The sequence below is a fragment of the Hordeum vulgare genome, chromosome 3H (assembly GCF_904849725.1).
Source record: "Hordeum vulgare subsp. vulgare chromosome 3H, MorexV3_pseudomolecules_assembly, whole genome shotgun sequence".
Taxonomy (NCBI): Eukaryota; Viridiplantae; Streptophyta; class Magnoliopsida; order Poales; family Poaceae; genus Hordeum; species Hordeum vulgare.
Window position 1 is genome coordinate 151233363 of NC_058520.1, and position 17954 is coordinate 151251316.

Consider the following 17954-nt stretch of genomic DNA (forward strand, 5'->3'; position numbering starts at 1 on the left):
GAATATGCATGGGTAGGAGAGGTTGATTTGGTGGAAAGCTGTTTGGGGAGGCCAGAGATCAAGTTTCAAATGATTGGATTGCAATATCTTGGTCTCAATACATGAGTAGGTGGTTCTCTCTCACAAAATGGATCTAGCAATGAAGTGTGTATTCTGAGTTCTTCTCCCACGAATGAGAGGTGGGTGAAGGGGTATATATAGGAAGCACACAAAAACCAACCGTTACACACAAAATGGAAAACTTGGTGACACCAAAGTGAAAAACTCGGTGGTACCGATTAGCACAAAGTAACAACTTTTCAATTTTGGTGAGACCAATATATGAAACTTGGTGGCACCGAAAAGGTGGCTAACGGTCAGATGACCCAAACTCGGTGGCACAGATACTCAAACTCGAAAATTCCTATTTTGTGTACAGAGGCACCCAAAAGTTGGTCACCCAAACTCGGCAGCACCGATATGGATTCGGTTGCACCGATTTGGTGGGAATGGCTAGAGTTTCTGTCTGAGGTCAAACTCGGTGGGTCCAAAATGTGAAATTTGGTGACACCGAATTTGTGTATATGGAATTTGATAAAGTGGATAAGTGGGAAAGATGACTCAGTATTTTCGTGGCTAAGTTTTAGCATTTTGAGAAATCAGTTCATTTTACTACCTCACCCCCGTTTAATAGTATTTTCTTTCCTATGGACTCAAAAGTGATTTCTCACAAATATAAAATGAAGAGTCTTCTAGCTTGAAGCTTGGAGCCAATATTGTTCCTTTCTTGCATCAAGGGGCATCTCCACATAAGCCTTTAGCCATAGCATCTTTTGAAATTTTCTAAAATATACTTGGAAAACATATTAGTACAATGATGCATATGTTGTGATCAATTATCAAAACCACCCTAGGGAGCAATTGTGCTTTCAAATATCAACCACAACCATCTTCCGCGGCTGCACACAAAAGAACAAACAACTTTCACCCAACGCGGGCAACAGGGTTTTCAATCCCCTTGTACTTGTTATTTGCAAGCGAGCGAGGTGTGTAGATAATTGTAGATAGTTATAAAAAGCAAAATCAAATAAAAGCAAGTAAATGGAAGAAAGGTATTGAAGGTTTTGTAAATATATGGTGAATAGACCCAGGGCCCATGGTTTTCCCTAGTGACATCTCTCATAAAAAACAGCATACGGTGGGTAAACAAATTACTATTGGACAATTGATAGAAAAGCGGATAGTTATGCGATTTTCACGGCAATGATCATGTGTATATAGACATCATGTCCATAAACAAATAGGTTGTCTCCTTCCTGCTCCTATTACTATTTCACAAATATAAAATGAAGAGTCTTCTAGCTTTAAGCCTAGGCCAATCTTATTCCTTTCTTGCATCAAGGGGCATATCCACATAAGTCTTTAGCCATAGCATCTTTTGAACTTTTCTGAAATATACTTGGAAAACATATTAGTCCAATGATGCATATCTTATGATCAATTATCAAAACCACCCTAGGGAGCAATTGTGATTTCAATCTCTGCCTTTTTGGCAATTGATGACAACATGTATATCAAAGCTTCGACAAAAGATATAATCAATGATTAGCATCGATGCTTTGAGAAGTATGTGAAAAGCAAGAGGTCCCCCTAAATCTGTGCATTATTTAAAATTTGCATTTGAGTGCAAATGTACAATCTATTAGGATCATGGGTCACTCTTCCATGTCACATACATCTTGATGGTGCACATACAAGATAAGAATGAATAGCAATGCACGTGACACCAACAAGATAAGTGGATGATCATCACATAGATTGCTAAAGGATAATAGTGTAGCTTCAATTAAGCAAAAGTGTATGATCAAACAGAGGTAACAGGATAAAGTCATCCAAAAGACCAAAGTTTTTCAAACCAAATGAGAGAAAATAAAATCAAAAGCTCTCTCTCTCTCTCTCTCTCTCTCGAAGTCTATGATCTACACATTTCTCCCCCTTCGGCAACAAGTTACCAAAAAGTTCAAAAAGTATAGAACTACTCGTGTCTCTCGGCAGCTGATGATGGAGTCGATAGAAGAGCGTCCACGAAGGCATCTGTTGAGTGTCCTAGAGCTGGAGGAGTTGATACTGGAGGTGCTTGAGCTGGAGTTGGTGCTGAAGGTACTGATGCTTGAGCTGAAGATGTTTGTCTTGTCTCCTGAGCAGGGACAACAGTTGATCTAAGCCCAATGCTGAACCGTGTGGTAGTGGGAGGAGGAGACCCTTCTTCATCATCATCATCTTCATCATGTGAGCGCGGGATCTCCACTGAGTCAACTTCATGTTGAAGTTGTTTGACTATAGTGGTCAACTCAGTAACCTTCACATCCATGTCATGAAACTTTGTTTCCATGACTCTCTCAAGGCTTTTCTGACTTTGTAGTATCTCCTTGATGTTCTTCTCCATGCCTTTGATAGAGCTAACTAGAAATGCCATTTGTTCAGATTGAGTTCTGGGTTGTTGAACTGGTGGTGGCCTATTTCTAGCAGCCTCAACTCTTGCTACCCCTACTGCCATTCTTGCTGCAGCCAAGCTGGGATCATTGTCATCCATTACCACTTCATTGTCTTCAAACTTTGGCCGAAGAGGTAGATGGGGACGATCAAGTAGATATACATGCTTGCCTAGCTTGGCATTCATAAGCATCTGAATGTAAGGGGCATATCCACATGATCTCTTCTGATCAGCAGGAGTTCTCCGGATAGTCTCTACTATCAAGTCCATCACTCTGAATCAGCTGCGGGTGTCCACAAGGTGCGGCAGGTTGATGGAGTGTCCTGATAAGTCTCCAACGTATCTATAATTTTTGATGGTTCCATGCTATTATCTTGTCAAACTTTGGATGTTTTGTATGCCTCTTATAACTTTTTTGGGACTAACTTATTAACAAAGTGTCAAGTGCCAGTTCCTGTTTTTTCCATGTTTTTGACCGTTTTTAGAGGAAAATATTAAACGGAGTCCAAACGGAATAAAACTTCCGAAAAGATTTTTTCCAGAACAGAAGATACGCAGGGGGCGTGAGAACCAAGGCAGAGTCCACCAGCGGAGGCCACAAGCCCCCTAGGCACGACCAGGGGGGCCCGCACCTAGCAGGCTTGTGGGCCCCCTGTGGCTCGTCTGCCCTACTTCTTCCGCCTATAAATCCCCGAAAAATCCAAAACCACGGCAGAGATCCACGAAAATACTTTTCCGCCGCCGCAATCTTCTGCCTCCGCAAGATCCCATCTAGGGCACGTTCCGGTGCCCTGCCGGAGGGGGGATCCGGATACGGAGGGCTTCGTCATCAACACCATTGCCTCTCCGATGATGCGTGAGTAGTTCACCATAGACCTTCGGGTCCACAGCTAGTAGCCAGATGGCTTCTTCTCTCTCTTGGATCTTCAATACAAAGTTCTCCATGATCTTCATGGAGATATATCCGATGTAATCTTCTTTTGCAGTGTGTTTGTCGAGATCCGATGAATTGTGGATTTGTGATTACATTATCTATGAATCTTATTTGAGTTTCTTCTGAACTCTTATATGCATGATTTCATATCCTTGTAATTCTCTTCGAGTTGTGGGTTTTGTTTGGCCAACTTGATCTATGATTCTTGCAATGGGAGAAGTGCTTGGTTTTGGGTTCATACCGTGCGGTGACCTCACCCAGTGACAGAAGGGGTAGCGAGGCACGCATCGTGTTGTTGCCATCAAGGGTAAAAAGATGGGGTTTATATCTATTGCATGAATTTATCCCTCTACATCATGTCATCTTGCTTAAGGCGTTACTTTGTTCATCATGAACTCAATACACTAGATGCATGATGGATAGCGGTCGGTGTGTGGAGTAATAGTAGTAGATGCAAAAAGTATCGGTCTCCTTGTCTCGGACGTGATGCCTATATGTATGATCATTGCCTTAGATATCGTCATGACTTTGCGCGGTTCTATCAATTGCTCGACAGTAATTCGTTCACCCACCGTAATATTTGCTATCTTGAGATAAGCCTCTAGTGAACACTATGGCCCCCGGGTCTACTTCACATCATATTTTCAGCCTTACACTTTTACTTTGTTGCACTTTCCCCCCTTCAGATCTCACCTGGCAATCAATCGTGAAGGGATTGACAACCCCTTTGTAGCATTGGGTGCAAGCTCGTTTGTGTTTGCGCAGGTACTCTGGACACTTGGCTTGATTCTCCTACTGGATTGATACCTTGGTTCTCAAACTGAAGGAGATACTTACTGCTACAGTGCTGCATCACCCTTTCCTCTTCGAGGGAAAAACCAACGCAAGCTCAAGAGGTAGCAAGAAGAATTTATGGCGCCGCTGCCGGGGAGGATCAAGTCAAGAATAGTCTCCCGTCAACGTGTCAATTTCTGGCACCGGGGATTATTCTAAGTGAAGCTTATCCAAGTAAGTGTCGGAAACTCATGTCTTGCATTTGATTTTTTGCCTCTTGTTTTCCTCTCCCCCACTTCTGAAAACAAAAATTTACAAAAATATTTGCCTTTTTCGTTCGCCCTTTTCTTTCACTTGCTGTTCGCGTGTCTGCTTGCTGAAGTCACCATGACTGAAAATACCAAACTTTTTGACTTCTCGAATAATAATAATAATGGTTTTATTAGTACTCCGATTGCTCCCGCCACTAGTGCGGAATCATACAAATCAATGCTGCTTTGCTGAATCTTGTTATGAAAGAGAAATTCTCTGGCCTTCCTAGTGAAGATGTCGCATCCCATCTTAATACCTTCATTGAGCTTTGCGATATGCAAAAGAAGAAAGATGTGGATAATGATGTGATTAAATTGAAGCTATTTCCGTTCTTGTTGCGAGATCGAGCAAAAACTTGCTTTTCATGTTTGCCCAAAAATAGTATTGATTCTTGAAACAAGTGCAAAGATGCTTATATATCCAAGTATTTTCCGCCGGCTAAGATTATCTCTCTCCGTAATGATATCATGAATTTTAAGAAACTTGATCATGAACATGTTGCACAATCTAGGGAGAGAATGAAATTGATGATTAGAAATTGTCCCGCTCATGGCTTGAGTCTTTGGATGATTATACAAATCTTCTACGCTAGTTTGAATTTCACTTCTAGAAATATCTTGGACTCCACCTCCGGTGGAACATTCATGGAAATCACATTAGGAGAAGCCACAAAACTCCTAGACAATATCATGACAAACTATTCTCAGTGGCACACTGAAAGGTCACCTACTAGTAAAAAGGTACATGCTATAGAAGAAATTAACTCGTTGAGTGCTAAGATGGATGAGTTAATGAAGTTGTTTGCTAGTAAAGGTGCTCCTTTAGATCCAAATGATATGCCCTTGTCTTCCTTGATTGAGAGTAGCAACGAAAGCTTGGACGTTAATTTTGTTGGTAGGAATTTTGGCAACAACAATGCTTTTAGAGGAAACTATATTCCTAGGCCTTTCCCTAGTAATCCCTCTAACAACTTTGGCAACTCCTACAACAATGCTCATGGAAATTACAATAAATTACCCTCTGATCTAGAGAGTAATATGAACGAGTTTATCAACTCGCAAAAGATTTTCAATGCGTCCATAGAAGAAAAACTACTCAAAATTGATGATTTGGCTAGGAGCGTTGATAGAATGTCTAATGATATTGATGCTTTGGAAGTTAGATGTGCTCCTCCCAACATCAATATGGATGAAACTTTGAAAGCTATGTGTGTTTCCATGAATGAGAGTAAAGAAAGAACCGCCCAAATTCGTGCTAGACATGAATGGCTTAAAAAGGCGTGTTCTCGTGATGAGAATCACGAAGATCTTAAAGTTCTTGGTGTGACTCCCATTGAATCCTTGTTTTCTAGTGTCAAACCTAACGATGATGGGGCTGGATATGAATCCACCTTGGTTGAAAAATGCCCCCATGATTCGGAGTCTATCTATCTTGATGCTAAAAGCGTTGAAAGTGGAGTAGAGGATATCAAAACTTTGAGTAGTAATGAAACTACTACTTTGGATTTCAAGGAATTCAATTATTATAGTTGCTCTTTGATTGAATGTATTTCCTTGATGCAATCCATGCTAAACTCTCCACACGCTTATAGCCAAAACAAGGCCTTTACCGATCATATCGGCGATGCTATGATAAAATCTCTTGAAGAGAAACTTGAGTTGGAAGTTTCTATTACTAGAAAGCTTCATGTTGAGTGGGAACCTACTATCAAAATCAAGATCAAAAACTATGAATGCAATGCTTTGTGTGATTTGGGTGCTAGTATTTCCGTGATTCCAAAGTCTTTATGTGATGTTCTAGGCTTTAATGAGATTGAGGAGTGCTCTCTTAATTTGCATCTTGCGGATTCTACTGTTAAGAAACCCATGGTAAGGATCAATGATGTTCTTATTATTGCAAATAGGAACAATGTACCCGTGGATTTCATTGTGCTTGATATTGATTGCAATCCTACATGTCCTATCATTCTTGGTAGACCTTTCCTAAGGACTATTAGTGCTATCATCGATATGAAGGAAGGGAATATTAGATTTCAATTTCCTTTAAAGAAGGGCAAGGAGCATTTTCCTAGAAAGAAAATAAGATTTCCTTATGAATCCATGATGAGGGATACTTATGGTTTGAGCACAAAAGACGATGATACGTGATTCTATCACCTTATGCCTAGCTAAGGGCGTTAAACTATAGCGCTTGTTGGGAGGCAACCCAATGAATTTATGTTTTCTTTTTGCTTTATGTTTTGTTGTGTCCACACCATCATAGTTCTATTATGATTGTGTCTTTTGTGTTTCTTTTTGTGTTTGAGCCAAGTAAAACCTTTATGACTAGTTTGGTGATGGTTGTTTGATCCTGGTGGGAAAAGACAGAAAATTTTCGCTCACGAAATTATTTTTCATTTTTATCCACAAAGAGCTTTTGAGTTGATTATTTTTGCTTCTCGTTGATATGCCATTTTCCCAAACTATCGTAATTGTTCAGAATTTTTGAGATAACAGAAGTATACGAAGTATATAGATTGCTACAGACTGGTATGTTTTTGACAGATTCTGGTTTTTTTTGTGTTGATTGCTTGTTTTGATGAAACTATGGATAGTATCGGGGGGTACTAGCCATGGAAAAGTGAGAATACAGTAATCTAACACCAATATAAATATAAATCAAGTTTGCTACAGTACCTAAAGAGGTGGTAGTTTGTTTTCTTGTACTAATGATATCACGAGTTTCTGTTTAAGTTTTGTGTTGTGAAGTTTTCAAGTTTTGGGTGATGTTCTCATGGACAAAGTGATAAAGAGTGGAAAGAGCTCAATCTTGGGGATGCCCAAGGCATCCCAAGCCAAATTCAAGGACACCAAAAATCCTAAGCTTGGGGATGCCCCGGGAAGGCATCCCCTCTTTCGTCTTCAATCCATGGGTAACATTACTTGGAGCTATATTTTTATTCACCACATGATATGTGTTTTGCTTGGAGCGTATTGTATCGTAGGAGTATTTTATTTTTGTTGTGTCACAATCATCCTTGTTGCACACCTTTTGATAGAGACATGCACTCATCGTGAATTTTCTAGAATACTCTTTGAGCTTCGCTTATATCTTTTGAGTTAGGAAATTTAGCTCACATGTGCTTCACTTAGATCTTTTAGAGCACGGCAGTGTCATATTTTGGAGAAATAAGAACTCTCGATCTTCACTTATATCTTTTTGAGAGTGATCTCTCTGAGTAAGTTGGTAGTTGTCTTGTACTATGAAAGTAGTCCCAAAGATGATAGGCACCCAAAGAGGATACAATAAAACTTCCATATTCATGTGCATTGATTAGAAAGAGAAGTTTGATTCCTCTCAATTAGTTTTGAGACATGGATTTGGTGATATTAAGAGTTATGTTAGTAGGGTGTTGTGAATCTAGAAATACTTGTGTTGAAGTTAGTGATTCCCGTAACATGCACGTATGGTGAACCGCTATGTTAGGAAGTCGGAGCATAATTGATCTATTGATTGTCATCCTTTGTGTTGCGGTCGGGATCGCGCGATGGTTAACACCTACCAACCCTTCCCCTAGGAGTATGTGTTTAGCACTTTGTTTTGATTACTAATAAAAACTTTCACAATAAGTATGTGAGTTCTTCATGACTAATGTGATTCCATGGTATGGATGCACTTTCACCTTCCACCTTTGCTAGCCTCTCTAGTGCCGCGCAACTTTCGCCGGTGCACAAACCCACCATATGCCTTCCTCAAAATAGCCACCATACCTACCTACTATGGCATTTTCATAGCCATTCCGAGATATATTGCCATGCAACTCCCACTGTTCCGTCTCAGGACTTGTGTCGTCACTCTCATATTGTCATTGCATGATTGTAAGATAGCTAGCGAGTCATACGCCAAGCTAGATCGTTGCACATCCCGGTACACTACCGGAGGCATTTCCTATAGAGTCATCATCGTTCTAAGCATTGAGTTGTGAGTAGATAAAAGTGTGATGATCATCATTATTAGAGCATTGTACCATGTGAGGAAATAAAAAACAGAAAAGAGGCCAAAAGTTGCCCACAAAAAAATAGATATGGAAAGAGGCCAAAGAGCCCAAACAAAAAAAGAGAGAAAAGAGAGAAGGGACAATGCTACTATCTTTTCCACACTTGTGCTTCATAATAGCACCATGTTCTTCATGATTGAGAGTCTCTTGTTTCGTCACCATCATATGCTAGTGGGAATATACATTATATAACTTGGCTTGTATATTCCAATGATGGGCTTCCTCAAAATTGCCCTAGGTCTTCATGAGCAAGCAAGTTGGATGCACACCCACTAGTTCTCCTTTTGATCTTTCACATAATTATAGCTCTAAGTGCATCCATTGCATGGTAATCCCTACTCTTTCACATTGATATCTATTAATGCGCATCTCCATAGCCCTTTGATACGCCGAGTCATGTGACCATCTCCTCCTTTTTGTCTCACAACCTCCACCACACTCTATTCCACCTGTAGTGTTATATCCATGGCTCACGCTCATGTATTGCGTGAGAGTTGAAAAAAGTTTGAGAAAGTAAGAGTGCGAAAACAATTACTTGGCCAATACCGGGGTTGTGCATGATTTAAATTAGTTGTGTGGGGATGATGGAGCATAGCCAGACTATATGATTTTGTAGGGATAACTTTCTTTGGCCTTGTTATTTCGAAAGTTCATGATTACCTTACTAGTTTGATTGAAGTATTATTGTTTTCATGTCAATAGCAAACTATTTTTTGAATCTTACGGATCTGAACATTCATGTCACATGAAAAAAGTTACAAAGGACAAATATGCTAGGTAGCATTCCACATCAAAAATTCAGTCTTTATCACTTCCCTACTCGAGGACGAGCAGGAGTTACGCTTGGGGATGCTTGATACGTCTCCAATGTATCTATAAATTTTGATGGTTCCATGCTATTATATTGTCAAACTTTGGATGTTTTGTATGCCTTTTATATATTTTTTGGGACTAACTTATTAACTCAGTGCCAAGTGCCAGTTCCTGTTTTTTCCGTGTTTTTGACCCTTTTCGGAGGAGAATATTAAACGGAGTCCAAACGGAATAAAACTTCTGAAAAGATTTTTTCCAGAACACAAGATACGCACGGAGCGTGAGAACCAAGGCAAAGGCCACCAGGGAGGCCACAAGCCCCCTAGGCGTGGCCAGGGGGCCCGCGCCTAGCAGGCTTGTAGGCCCCCTGTGGCTCGTCTGCCCTACTTCTTTCGCCTATAAATCCATGAAAAATCCAAAACCACGGGAGAGATCCACGAAAATACTTTTCCACCGCCGCAAGCTTCTGTCTCTGCAAGATCCCATCTGGGGCACGTTATGGTGCCCTGCCGGAGGGGGGATTCACATACGGAGGGCTTCTTCATCAACACCATTGCCTCTCTGATGATGCGTGAGTAGTTCACCATAGACCTTCGGGTCCATAGCTAGTAGCTAGATGGCTTCTTCTCTCTCTTGGATCTTCAGTACAAAGTTCTACATGAGCTTCATGGATATCTATCCTATGTAATCTTCTTTTGCGGTGTGTTTGTAGAGATCCTATGAATTGTGGATTTATGATCAGATTATCTATGAATATTATTTGAGTTTCTTCTGATCTCTTATATGCATGATTTCATATCCTTGTAACTCTCTTCGAGTTGTGGGTTTTGTTTGGCCAACTTGATCTATGATTCCTGCAATGGGAGAAGTGCTTGGTTTTGGGTTCATACCGTGCGGTGACCTCACCCAGTGACAGAAGGGGTAGCGAGGCACGCATCGTGTTGTTGCCATCAAGGGTAAAAGGATGGGGTTTATATCTATTGCATGAATTTATCCCTCTACATCATGTCATCTTGCTTAAGGTGTTACTCTGTTCGTCATGAACTCAATACACTAGATGCATGCTGGATAGCGGTCGATGTGTGGAGTAATAGTAGTAGATGCAGACAGTATCGGTCTACTTGTCTCGGACGTGATGCCTATATGTATGATCATTGCCTTAGATATCGTCATGACTTTGCGCGGTTCTATCAATTGCTCGAAAGTAATTCGTTCACCCACCGTAATATTTGCTATCTTGAGAGAAGCCTCTAGTGAACACTATGGCCCTCAGGTCTACTTCACATCATATTTTCAGCCTTACACTTTTACTTTGTTGCACTTTCCACCTTCACATCTCACCTTGCAATCAATCGTGAAGGGATTGACAACCCCTTTGTAGCATTGGGTGCAAGCTCGTTTGTGTTTGCGCGGGTACTCTGGACACTTGGCTTGATTCTCCTACTGGATTGATACCTTGGTTCTCAAACTGAGGGAAATACTTACTACTACTATGCTGCATCACCCTTTCCTCTTCAAGGGAAAAACCAATGCAAGCTCAAGAGGTAGCATGTCCTCTGAGCATCTTATCATCACCTGATTTAGGCATCAAGGTGTGTCGTAGTATAGAGTTAGTAGTGGATATTCCTGCTTGCAAAAAGTACACTGAGCCCATCTTGTGACTAGCCAAATACTTGTGAGGAATTGGCTTGTATATATTGGCCATAGTGTTGTGGCTCTTCTTTGCTTCATAATACACATCAACATCTCGATCTTCCTGCTTTGGGGCACCAATTATAGTGGCCAACTCATCAATCATAGACTCATACTTCTGACCATCAGTCATCCAGAACAAAGAACGATCTCATCTTCACCAACATCTTCTAAAGGGTCTTCATACATGGAAGTCCTTCCCCCAACAAGATGAATTGTCCGCTTCTTAGGCCTCTTCACACCAGCCTTCTTGGCAAGTTTGTCAGTGGAAAGTTTTGTGCTCTGCCTTGCAGATTCAGGTGTTGTCAGATCTGCAGGTTTAGCGTACTCTTTCGTGACAGTCTTACTTGGAGCCTTAGGAGGAGCTGAAGTTTCCTCCGGCACAAAGTCTGAGTCTTCTTCGTCGGAATTCAGTTTCTTCCTCTGCGTGGTGGCTGCCTTGGGCAAGCCATGAGAGCTGTAGGACCCAGGGTCAGAGTGTAGCGACCCGACTCAAGACGAGTCAAGCCTCTGGTGTTTCCGTACCATCCCAAGATCATGCTGGTACACACACAGTACATAATTTATATATTCAAGAGTTCAATCACACAGGTTTATTAATCGAAATCTCATAAAGAGTACTTTATTACAATAAAGGATTACAATAAAGTGGCTGAAGGCCAACTCATGAGATATCTAACGAAGACTAGCGGAAGCATCAGGCAGACGAGTCCATCCGACTCCAAGGGCATGTCGCTGAGCGTAGATCGTAGCCTCACTCCTGGTCGAAAAAGTACTCTGCAACATGATACGTTGCAGCCGTGTAGGTCAGCATATTGAATATGTCGTCAAGTCATCAAAGAGAGGAGTAAAATAATAATCAACTATCTCTACATGCATATTTGGCCGGTGGAGCTAAGTTTTGCATAAAGCCAGTTTTATCCTACAACAAGAGGGGTTGGAAGCAAAATATTACTACATTGTTTGTTGTTAACGAGATGGTTCCGCCAACCAATTCTCGTACCCGAATAGTTGTTAACGCCCACATCATTATTAAGTTGTGTCGAGAGTTCAGGGGAAATTCAATGCCTTCGGCTCAAGTTGCCCATGACCGTGGACACGGCTAATCGATTAGGTTGGGCACTCTGCAGAGTTTTGCACACGTTCCCCACAAGATTTGATCGCCTCCGGGTTTGTCCTCACACTTTAGGGTGTTTGAAGACCGGATGATCAAAACATGGTCTTTCAACGGGTCCCTCTGAATCCCTGTCGGTGCCCATCCATTCCTACCGTTCTTCTACATCTGCTAGCACCGCCTGTCCACAGTCGCCGCGTTGTCCAACCAAGCCAGAGCCCATAATGACTTGTGGCTGTGCAGGTAAGCCTTGAGTCTTGAAGTCACCGTCCGTCTCTTCGAGCCTGGGTGAAGCTTTCCGCAGGATGACATGGCCTCTCCAGCATCCCGGGCATCCACTGGGTTCTCCAGGGAGCCGGTCAACAGTCCTTCACCAAGTGTTGCATTGCGTCCGAGGTCTCGAAAATCTTGTCTTAACCGGTCTTGATTATTTAATCAACCTCGCATCACTCGTGATATACACTCACCCGAAAACCCGTCTAATCAAGCATAGCATTAAGAAATTGTCGTCCCGGGGCCAAGTATCGGGGTTGTTGTGTTCCTACCACATGATACTACAACTTACACTAAAGTTTCCAAGTACCTAGGCAGCATGCAATTGGGCAAAGAAAGGTGATCTACCATGCATCGAAAACATAGGTAAAATAACATGATCAAAATGACTTGCCTTGATGATAGTTGTCTTTCTCGAGCGCTTCTAAGTAACACGCTTCGCACTCCGGATGATCTACCGATACAAACACAAAGCACACCATAAGCACTTCAACCATGCAACAAGTAGAAATAACATCACGGGTAAGGATTTGCTAAAGCCTAAGCAAAAGAATTCATCACGCGCCGGTATAGCAGAAACTTGTTTCTGTTGAAAACACCAGTAAAAATACTTTAAAAATTTAGAAAATTCTACCACAGTAATATTTTTTTCACTAGGAAGCAGTAGCAAAAAGAATCAACAAAAAATCATTTTTTAAACTCCTGGAATAGGCAAAACAAGGTTTAAAGTAAATCTGATCTAACTTATATTTGAAAAATTCAAACATAGACAAATTATATGTTTTTAAAAACTACAGGAAATTTGTGAGCTACTAGCAAAAGAGTCAATGTCATTGGAATCGGGATCAAAAGTTGTGGCCAAAACAAAACAGAAACTTTTCTGTTTTTGCAATAGACAGAAAAAATGAAACTGACTAACTAACAAATAGGGGGTACACGTGGTAGGATACGATAGGCTGCGGAGGGCGTTTGTTGCAAAGTTTTGAGCAAACGACCGAAGGCTAATAAAACTCACTGGCTAAAACATAAGTGAACTAAAACCGCCGGTTTTTCTAATCTAAACCGAAGAGTTATATAGGATCTAATCTACACCACTGGTTAAAGATCTAAGGGCTACAAAAAGATTAGAAGAAAGAACAGAGAGGAGAGAAGAATCTACCGTGCTGGCTGGCTACTCCGGCGAGGAAGATGATGGCCGCCGGCGAGGGAGGGGCTCCGGGGGCGATGGAGATGTCGGGGAGGCGGCGGCGGTGGTCCTCCTCCTCGGGGAGGCGTCGTGCGGAGTGGGGCGGCTCGGGTGGCGCTGCTCCAGGAGGGGTAGACGTGGTGCAGGAGCTTGGCTCCGGCGGGCGGTGGCAGGGGCTTCGGACGGCGGTTCGTCGGGGTAGGGGTGGGAACGGGGGCGGCCGGGGTGGGGGTTTATATAGGCCAGGGGAGGGGAGAGCTAAGGAAGGGGAGAGGTGGAAATCGGGGAGATCCCGGGTACTGGGGAGGGGCTCGGTCTCGGGCACGAGACTTGGAAAGAGGAGGAAGAAAAGTGGCCGACGGGAGAAAGGTGGGTCGGTCGCGGGGCCCGCAGCTAAAGAGAGGGAGGCGGGGAAAGAAGGGGCGGTCGGCCGCAATTTAGGGATTTAGATCCCGGGGTAGTGCGATTCGGCCCAGGGCCTATAGTGCGCCCGGCGGCGGCGGTTTCTAAAAAAAATATTACTTTCCTAATTTCTAACTTTTTCCGAAACAGAAAACAAAAGCTAAATAAAAGGAAATAAATCAAAATATTAATATAGGGTATTATATACCCAAAAAATCAGAAAAAAAATTCTTTACCCGAATAACATTTTTCCAAAGCAAAAATAAAAACTTTAAAAAAATTGTTTTTTCAGAAATTCCTAAAAATGCTTTATTTCTTTTTGCAATTATTTTTGCAAATGAACTTTGTATTTCTTGGCTCAAATATTTTCAGAAATTGCCCGCACTTTGGAGGGTCATTTTCCTCCGCTCTCTCTCTCTTGCGTGCAAGAGAGTATTTTTCCGGTCTTTTCTCGTGCGAGGAAAAATGGAAATGCAAAACAAAAGACGAAAGAATTTCACGTGCTAAATTTATTTCAAACAATATGCATAGATGCTTAGCTACAATGTAAAACATTCCCAATTAGGAAAATTGGGATGTTACAAACCTACCCACCTTAAGATGAATCTCGCCCTCGAGATTCGGGTTGGCTTGAAAATAGGTGCGGGTGGTCTCGACGAAGATCCTCTTCTTGTTCCCAGGTGGCTTCTTCCTCGGTGTGGTGGCTCCACAACACCTTGCAGAACTTGATGATTTTGCTGCGGGTAACTCTGTTGGCAGTCTCGAGAATCCTGACGGGTTTCTCCACATACGTCAGATCACTGTCAAGTTGTATGGCCTCTAGGGGCACTCTATCTCTTAACGGAACATCGAGCATCTCAGCGTGGCATTTCTTCAACTGGGAAACATGGAAGACATCATGAACTCCGGACAATCCTTCCGGCAGTTCCAGTTTGTATGCAACTTCGCCTCTATGTTCAAGAATTTTGTAGGGGCCAATGAAACGAGGTGCTAATTTTCCTTTCACACCGAATCTCTTGATTAATCGAAGTGGAGACACCCGAAGGTATGCTCGGTCTCCTACTTCGTACGTCACTTCCTTGCGTTTGCTGTCAGCATAACTCTTCTGCCTGGACTGAGCTATCTTGAGTCGGTCACGAATTAGCTTGACCTTCTCTTCAGAATCTCGGATGAGGTCGGGACCAAAAAGTTGTCGGTCTCCAACTCCATCCCACATCAACGGTGTTCTGCACCTCCTTCCGTATAGAGCTTCGAAAGGGGCCATCTTCAGACTGGTCTGTTGATGTTGTTGTATGAGAACTCGGCATAAGGTAAATTGTCGTCCCAACTAGACCCATAGTCTAGTGCGCAAGCTCTCAACATGTCCTACAGAATCTGATTAACTCTCTCGGTCTGTCCATCTGTCTGCGGGTGAAAAGTTGTACTGAACTCCAATCTCGTTCCCAAGGTTTCATGCAGTTGGTGCCAGAATTTTGATGTGAACTGAGTCCCTCTATCAGACACAATGCTCTTCGGTACTCCATGCAGACATACGATCCTCGTCATATATATCTTGGCCAGCTTGGCACTCGTGTAAGTAGTCTTCACCGGAATGAAGTGAGCTACCTTGGTCAAACGATCGACCACAACCCAAATAGAATCATAGCCAGAACGGGTCCGAGGTAATCCTGTGATGAAGTCCATACCAAGCTTTTCCCATTTCCACTCGGGTATCGGCAGAGGTTGGAGCAAACATGTTGGTTTCTGATGCTCGGCTTTTACTCGCTGACAAACATCGCATATTGCTATGAACTCGGCAATGTATTTCTTCAATCCTGTCCACCAGAAACTTTCTTTCAGATCCAGATACATCTTGGTGTTGCCGGGGTGTATCGAGTACGGGGAATCATGGGCCTCCTGAAGTATCAACTTCCTGAGTTCGGGATCATTGGGCACATAGATGCGATCCTCAAACCATAAAGTTTCGTGTTCATCCTCACGAAAACCTTTAGCCTTCCCGTCTTCCATTTTCTGCTTAATCTCAGCTATCTCCTTGTCTGATTTCTGTGCTTCGCGGATCTTTTCTGTCAAAGTGGACTGAATTTCCAGAGTGGCAATAAATCCTCTTGGAACTATCTCAAATTTGAGCTCTCAGAGGTCATCGACTAACTCCTGAGGTAATCCTCCAGCTGTGAGTGTGTTCACATAACTCTTGCGGCTCAACGCATCGGCTACAACATTTGCCTTGCCTGGGTGATAATGTAATCTCATGTCATAGTCCTTGATCAACTCTCACTACTGGAATTCCTATATTTGTCATCTGCCAAATCTTTGCCATCAGCCAACAGACGGCGAAGAACCTCTTTACCGTGTGTTGGCAAAAAACAGACGGTAAAGAGGAGGCTGATGGCAAAATACATATTTGCCATCAGCCACCTCTTTGCCGTTTGTCAACAGACGGCAAAGGTAGGGATGGTAGACGGCAAAGCTATCCCACCCCACCCCTCCTCTCTCCCCATCCCACCCCGGCCCCACCCACCCCTTTGCCGTCTGCCTGACTAGCTTTGCCGTCCGTGGCGGACGGCAAAGGGGATCAGTGGCAGACGGCAAAGGGGATAGACCCCCCAAATGTTAACAGTCGCCATGCGCCCCACCTCTCTCCTCTCTCCCACGCACTCTCTCTCACTGTTCTCCTCTCAGCGCCGCCGCAGCCCCTCAGCGCCGCCGCAGCAGCCCCCGGCCCCCACCGCCGCCGCCGCCCCACCGCCGCCGCCGCCGATGCCACCCCCACCCCACCTCCCCACCCCACCGCCGCCCTGCGCCCCCCCCCTGCGGCCCTCCTCCTCCTCCCTGCGCCCCCGCCACCGCCGCCACCCCCACCCCACCTCCCCACCCCACCCCACCGCCGCCCTGCACCCTCCTCCACCGCCGCCCTCCTCCCCCTGCGGCCCTCCTCCCCCTGGTAAGTTTATGTTTCTTCTTTTTTTAATAGTTTTTGTTTAATTAGTTCTTACTTTTAGTTTAGTTTTAGTTTCAGTTTTAGTTTAGGTTTAGTTAGGTTAGTTTCAGTTTTAATTTAGTTAGTTTCAGTTTTAGTTAGGTTAGTTTCAGATTTAGTTAGGTTAGTTTCAGTTTTAGTTAGGTTAGTTTCAGTTTTAGTTTAGTTTTCGTTTTAGTTTCAGTTTTAGTTTAGGTTTAGTTAGTTTAGGTTTAGAAGAAGAAGAAGAAGGAGAAAGGAGATGAAGAAGGAGAAAGGAGAAGAAAAAAATAAGAAGAAGAAGGAAAAGGAAGGGAAGGAGAAGAACCAAGAAGAAGAAGAAGAAAAATAGGAGAGGAAGAGAAGAATAAGAGGAAAAAAGAAAATAAGAAGAAGACGAAGAAGAAGAAGAAGAAGAGAAGAAGAAAACAAGAAGAAGGAGAAGAAGAATAAGAGGAAAAAAGAAAAAAGAAAATAAGAAGAAGAAGAAGAAGAATAAATTAGTAGATTTAGTAGGTAGTTTCTGTTAGTTAATTAGTAGATTTAGTAGGTAGTTTCCTGTTTAGTAGAAGAAAATAAGAAAAAGTAGAAGAAGAAGAATAAGTAGAAGAAGAAAAAAGGAGAAGAAGAAGAAGAAGAAGAGCTAGAGGAGGAGGAGGACAAGAAGAAGAATAAAAAGAAGAAGAAGAAGAAGGAAAATAAGAAGGAATAAAAGGAAAAGGCAAAAGGAAAATAAGAAAAGAATAAGAAGAGTGGAGCCCGTATCCAGCAGGGCGACCAGCTGCTCGCCATGGATCGTCACGGGCAGCAACATGGTCCGCTCATGGCGGATGCCGGCGAGGGCGTGGAGAGAGACGACGCAGGCCGTCGCCGTAGAATCTGCGGCCGGGTCTGGTGCGTTGTTCGTCTCGTCCGCCTCGGTGTAGTCGACCGTCTCCAAGTAGAAGAGGCGGGGGCAGACATGTGTCGGCATGTAGGGCTCATCACAG